We start from the raw sequence: 7,271 nt of genomic DNA, 5'->3' as shown, positions 1-7,271 counted from the left end.
GGCCCATAATTCCTTCCACCACCTGGCCTTTTTAGGCCCGTTGATATTTAAATTAAATATAAAATGTTCTAAATACTACTAGACCATTATATATATATGTATATATATATATATATATATATATATATATATATATATATATTCTCCGAAAACATTTTCCACCTATATATATAATATCGGTAATACCTGGTATTACTCGATATTCACCGAAACACTTCTGGATCCTCTCGAAACTATTCCGAATATTCATGAAACAATTCCACAAATAACTTCTCACCACTCCCGTCCTACTAACACTCAGAAGATCGTGATTACCTTAAGTTTGTGACCCCGTAGGTTCGGTAGCTCACAGACATGGACAAAACTGTTTGTTCAATGACCGACAACGTGACTGTGGACGTCCATATTGGTCTCTATGTGTACATGAATGATATTCGAGTGAAACTTTGGTTATCATGTGATGTTACCTTTGCTTTACGATACTTCACAAAACCCGGGATGCATCGGTATCCTCCCGAGTCATCACTATTCTCATTATACTGAAATCCTCGTTACCGGTTTTGTTCTTCTTTCTCGTTATTGTGTTCCGGCATCCCCGTGATGAAGTCACTTGTGTCTGGCCATACTGATTGATGCTATCACACCGAGAGGGGCCTAGCAATATTTCTCCATCGTCGAAGGAGGAAATCCCCCTCTTGAGCTATCCGGTCACTTGTCAAACTCTTTGATGAACATGTAAGTTGTCTTTATGATCACCGTGTTATAGGTGATGTTTGAGCAACCCCAAATCCCATCATACGTTAAGAAGTGACCATGATACTCTCATGGCATAAGGAGCAAGATCACATGTTAACATTTTGTGTTATTACAATTGAATACAGACGATATTAATCCAATTAACAACAAACTAGTTTGGGTGGATTCAATATGATCATTCTTCCAACGTCATAATCTCAATGTTGTTTTAGGACTATCGTTACACTTAAAGATATCCTAAGATCCGGAAAACGTGATCACCAACAACACTTTAGATAGTCCCAGAGGCAAGACTAGGAACCTTCTATTTAACCGTTTATCATTCCACACGTGCATATGAGTTTTCCACTGAATCGCATATTCCAGGATCATATCAGCTATATCATAGAATATAAACTCCTTAACTATGAATATGGAAATATAATAATACAAATATTATTGCATCTAGGGCATATTTCCAATAGTCTCTCACTTGCACTAGAGTCAGTAATCTAGTTTACATAGTCTCTTTAAAACCTATGGCTATCCGTTTTTGCTCATGATTTGCTCATGGTAGAGTCTTCGTCATCGGGTCTGACACATTCAAATTCATGTGAATCTTGATAATTTTCATATATCCCTTATCAACATATTGTCAAACAATGTGATACTTGCATTCATTGTGTCTGGTCTTCATGTCTGATCTTGGTTTCGTTGCTTGAGCAACAGCTCCACTATTATCACAATAGAGAGCCATTGGATTCATCACACTTAGGACAAGACCAATTTCTTCAAGAAACTTTTTGATACATCTCCAACATATCTATAATTTTTTATTATTCCATGCTATTATAGTATCAATATTGGATGTTTTATATGCTATTTTATATCATTTTTTGGGACTAACCTATTAACACAATGCCTAGTGCCACTTGCTGTTTTTTGTCTGTTTTTGGTTTTCCACAAGATCGGTACCAAATGCAGTCCAAACGCTACGAAACTTTTTGATGGTTTTTTTCTGGACAAGAGAGACCCTAGAAGCTTTAGGAGGGGACCAGATGACAATCGAGGAGACGACAAGGCAACAGGGTGCGCCCCTGGGGGGTTGCGCCCTCTTACCTTGTGGGCCCCATGAGTCTCCATCTGACCTAATTCCACTTCTATAAATTCTCAAATATTGGGAAACCAACAGAGAACCACCTGAAACCCTTTTTCCGCCTCCGCAAGTTTCTGTTCTTTCGTGATCCCATCTAGAGGCCTTTTCCGGTACTCTACAAGAGGGGGAATCGATCACGGAGGGTTTCTACATCATCCTTTATGCCTTTTGATGATGCATGAGTAGTTCACCACAGACCTACGGGTCCATAGCTAGTAGCTATATGACTTCTTCTCTCTCTTTGATCTTCAATACAATGTTCTCCTCGATGTTCTTGGAGTTCTATTCGATGTAATCTTATTTTTGTGGTTTGTTTCTTGGGATCCAATGGATTGTGGGTTTATGATCTGAATATTCATGAGAAGTAATTGAGTCTTTTCTGAACTTTATTATGCATGATTGTTATAGCTTGTATTTCTCTCTGATCTATCCGTTTGGTTTGGCCAACTAGATTGATTTATCTTTAGTTGGGGCGGTGCTTTGTGATGGGTTCAATCTTGCATCCTCATCAATGGCAACCAGGGCCCACCAGTTGATCACGTCTGCAGGCTTCGTCAAGGCGACATGGTATCTCCCATGCTCTTCTCCATTGTCATCGAATCTCTCAACTCCCTGCTGCAGCATGATGTGTCTACCAGCATGCTACATCGGCTGACCACTAGGCACGCTGCCTCGAGCATCTTCCTCTTTGCCGATGACATCATCATCTTTGATCACCCAGACCCTCTCGAGCTTGCCACAATTCACGAGCTGCTACACGTGTTCAGTGATGCGTCCAGCCCGTGCACTAACTTCTCCAAGTGCTCTGCCACTCCTACCCAGTGCCTCGCTGAGGCTACCGGCGCGATCGCTACTGAGCTCTCCTGCACTGTGTCCAACTTCCCCATCCTCTAGCTTGGGTTGCGTTCTTCCATCCGTAAGTTGTACGCGAGTACATTTTTGCCCTTACTCGTGCGGATGATCAAGAAGCATGCTACCTAGAAGGCCTCCCTCCTCTCGCACGGTGGGCGTTTGGCCTCCACATGATCACCGCCATGCCGGTGCACATCGTCCTTACTATGGGGTTGAACTCCTCAATCCTCAAGAAGATCACAACAGTGGTGCGTGATTTCCTCTGGCACGTCCGCAAGGACGCCAAGATCGGATGTTGCCTCATCAGTTGGTGGTCGCTCGAGCTTGGAGGCCTTGCTATGCGCGACATCCACCGCACAGGCATCGCCCTTGGCGTCTGTTAGCCGTGGCTATAGGTGTTGCGGAACGTAGCATGCAATTTCAAAAAAAAATCCTACGCTCACGCAAGATCTATCTAGGATATGCATAGCAACGAGGGGGGAGAGTGTGTCCACGTACCCTCATAGACCGAGAGAGGAAGCGTTTGACAACACGATTGATGTAGTCAAACTTCTTCTTGTTCTGACCGATCAAGCACCAAACATACGACCCTCCGAGTTCTGCACACGTTCAACTCGATGACGTCCCTCGAACTCTTGATACAGAAAAGTGTTGAGGGAGAGTGATACGTCTCCAACGTATCTATAATTTTTTATTGTTCCATGCTATTATATTACCCCTTTTGGATGTTTATGGGCTTTATTTTACACATTTATATCATTTTTGGGACTAACCTACTAACCCGAGGCCTAACCCGTATTGCTGTTTTTTGCCTATTTCAGTATTTTGAAGAAAAGGAATATCAAATGGAGTCCAAACGGAATGAAACCTTCGAGAGCGTGATTTTTGGAACAAACTTGATCCAGAGGACTTGGAGTGCAAGCCAAGAAGTAGCCGAGGCGGCCACGAGGGTGGAGGGCGTGCCCACCCCTACAGGGCGCGCCCCCTGTCTTGTGGGCCCCTCGGGCGGCCACCGACATACTTCTTTCTCCTATATATACCCACGTACCCCGAAAACATCCAGGGAGCCAACAAAAAACAATTTCCACCACTGTAACCTTCTGTATCCGCGAGATCCCATCTTGGAGCCTTTGCCGGCACTCCGCCGGAGGGGGAATCGACCATGGAGGGCTTCTACATCAACACCATAGCCCCTCCGATGAGTTGTGAGTAGTTTACCACAGACCTTCGGGTTCAAAGGTATTAGCTAGATGGATTCTTCTCTCTTTTTGGATCTCAATACCATGTTCTCCCCCTCTCTTGTGGAGATCTATTCGATGTAACTCTTTTTGCAGTGTGTTTGTCAAGATCCGATGAATTGTGGGTTTATGATCAAGTTTATCTATGAGAAATATTTGAATCTCCTCTGAATTCTTTTATGTATGATTGAGTTATCTTTGCAAGTCTCTTCGAATTATCAGTTTGGTTTGGCCTACTAGATTGATCTTTCTTGCCATGGGAGAAGTGCTTAGCTTTGGGTTCAATCTTGTGGTGTCCTTACCCAGTGACAGAATCGGACGCTCCAGAGGCTCTATGACATGACACACAAAGGCGCATGGAAGGAGCTTTTCAAGGCCTCCGAAGTGCCTCCTCCGACATCCGAGGACCGCGGGCTTCGCACCGCGCAGGCTCCTAGGCCGGTGAGTTCTTAGACCGACACCGGACCCAGTTCTTCCCGATATATTCATGGGAGTGCCTTAAGTAGTTGTGTATATTTACTTCAGGATTACGTGGAGACAGCGGAGCAGGTTTACTGCCCAGCTCTGCTGCCAGAAGACCTAGCAGATGTTCTCCTGACAGAGATGCTGGTCCCGGCGCTGTACAAGGTGCCGGAGAAGAAGGCCGAGAAGAAGGTCCCGGGGATCCGAAAGGGTCTCCGGCGTAAGGTTGTGCCGGAAGCCTCGTCCGAAGACGACGAGGCAGACTCCTCCCACGAAGGGGAGGAGGAGGAAGAAGAAGATGCCCCATCCGGAAAGGATGAGGGGTCTAGGGAGGCGGACCCGGGGGCCAGAAAAGGTCCTCGGCGCTGGGCCGTCATTCCCCTGTCGTCCGATGACAAGTCGGATTCCTCCCGCGGAGGCAGGGGGAATCAGGAAGAGATCCTACCTTCCCACGCCGGGGGGGAGAAGAAGATAAAAGCCGCCCCCGGAGGGGAGGCTGGGGCATCCAAGAAGGGGAAGGGGCCCCTTCCGGACTACTCCGCCATGGCCGCTCTCAGTGAGGAGGGGTGGCTGCCCAGGGGAAAGCCCCTAGCGTGATCGTAAGTGTTTGCATTCTATCATGACTTCACTTCACAGGTTTTGTATTTATAATGCCGAACATATGTGCAGTCCGGCCAGGGATCACCCCGAGGTATCCTCCTCCGGGTCCCTGAGCAATTCGGAGATGAATCCGCTTCCGACGGCCACCACTCCTCAACCCGCGGACGACATGGAGGTGCTGTCCCAAAGGCTCCCAGAGCAGGGGGAGGTGACTTTGGAGACGCCCCGAGGCGGGGTCCCAGTCGTCGGGCACGCGGGGTTCAAGATCCCCACGGATCGTGTCGACGAGAGCCATGGCCAGCCGGGCTCTCAGCCGAACACAATTCCGAAACCTTCGGTGGTTCCGGACTCAGGCAGGCGACCCCTCGCTAAGGAGGGCGAGCCGTCTGCATCACGGACTTCCGTTGCATATGAGGCGCCAGACGGTCTGCTGGAAGCGGTTTGCGGCGCTTCCCTGGACGAAGGGCACCGTACTCTTATGAGTATGGTGATTCGGAAGGTTTCGTCCGCCAAGAGAGGACTAACCGAAGCTTGCACCAGCCTCCTAACAGGCTTCGAGGCGAGTAATAAATATGTGCAAAATTACCACCCGATAGGTAGTAGCCCCTGATACTCTGTTTGGCGTTCGGAAAGAAAAGCCGAGCAGAGGGTCAATTCAAATCCGTAGGAGTCTAATCATAAGTATTGTTTTGAATAAGCAGGCTGTGCTGCTTGCTGCTGCTGCCCGTACTGCCGAGGTTGCCGATCTGAAACGGGACCTGGAGCAGGCGCAGGGAGAGCTCGACCTCACGAAGAGGCAGCTCGAAGAGAACAAGGGTAAGTAATTCCCGTTCTTATGTATTTAAGGATAGGCAGAATTGGTGGGTCTAACAACTAAGTGTCGTGACCGTGTAACAGGGGCCCCCGCCGAAGTTGCGGCCCTGAAGAAGGCATTATCCGAGGCCGAAGACAAGGTGGCCTCGGAATGTAAGGAGCGCGAAAAGCAAAGTGCTAGGGTAGGTGAGGTACAACAGGAGCTCCAGGACCTTGGCAAGAAGTGCGAGTCCGTGGAGCATGACCTGAAGGCCAAAGAGGCCGAGCTTGCGAAGGCCCTTATGAGCTTAAAAGACGCCAAGTCCAAAGCTGAGAAAGCACAGCAGGAGATCCAGGAGGCCAAGAAGATAGCAGCGGGTAAGAAGTTCTTTATGCAAAGCAAACATGTGGAGGATGCGTTTCTATTACTTACTCGAATTCGGAGCTCTCCAGGGGCATTCGCAGATCTGCCACGCAGCGTATCAGATGCTGCAGAGTTCTACCATGCGCAGGAGGGGAACTCAACGGAGAAGCTGTTCTGGTCCTAGTATGCTGGGGCCGAACACCCGATGCCTCTGAGTGACCAACTGAAGCAGTTGGTCGAACTCCACAGGGCGGCTAAACTGGCTATGAAAGGGTTCATAGTCCGGATGTGGCCTGGTGAGCTCGTGCCCAGTAGCTACTTCGGCCTGATCAAGCGGATGGTGGATGCATGCCCGCGGCTTGAGGTAATCAAGCGATATGTGTGCATCGAGGGTGCCGCCGGGCCCTTGCCCGCGTCAAAGTGCATTGGGGCAAGATGGATGCGGAGAAGCTGGTCAAGGACGGACCGCCGGAGGGCAAGGCGCATCGCCATCCCGAGCTGTACTATGATGGCGTTATGAAGGGTGCTCGTCTCGTGGCTGACGAATGTACCAAGGACACCATTTTTGAATGAATTCGCTTATGTCATGTTTGTATTTGAAGGACGAAGTTACTTGCTCTATGTAGCACTTTTGTTATTTAAAATATTACCTTCTGTGCGGCTGTTTATAAAATCCTGAAAGTAGGCCAGTCGTCGGCTTCCGCCCCCGCGTGACTAGCACTGGGGTTTTTGTGGAAAACCCGGACACTCTTTATCCAAATGCTTGGTCCCTTAAGGAGGTGTCTAGCGCAGCGAACGAGGCAATCGGACTATGCGGCTTTATAACTTTCACTTAGACATAGAAGTCCACAATTTTAAATTTTCGGCGAAGCCCCTAGAATCCGGAAGGCCGAATTGGGGCGCTATATACGCCTTGATCGGACAAAGCCGATTTATCGCCTAAAGCGGAAAATCTTTAAGGATTTTAGTACCTCTCGAACAACGACCAGCTCACGCCACATCATGCCGGTCAGTTTTTGGCTTTCTCTACTGAGGTGCTCGTCCGGAAGAACCGGGACACAATCGCAGTAGT

The sequence above is a fragment of the Triticum dicoccoides genome, chromosome 3B, assembly GCF_002162155.2.
Source record: "Triticum dicoccoides isolate Atlit2015 ecotype Zavitan chromosome 3B, WEW_v2.0, whole genome shotgun sequence".
NCBI lineage: Eukaryota > Viridiplantae > Streptophyta > Magnoliopsida > Poales > Poaceae > Triticum > Triticum dicoccoides.
This window is presented reverse-complemented; position numbering follows the sequence as displayed.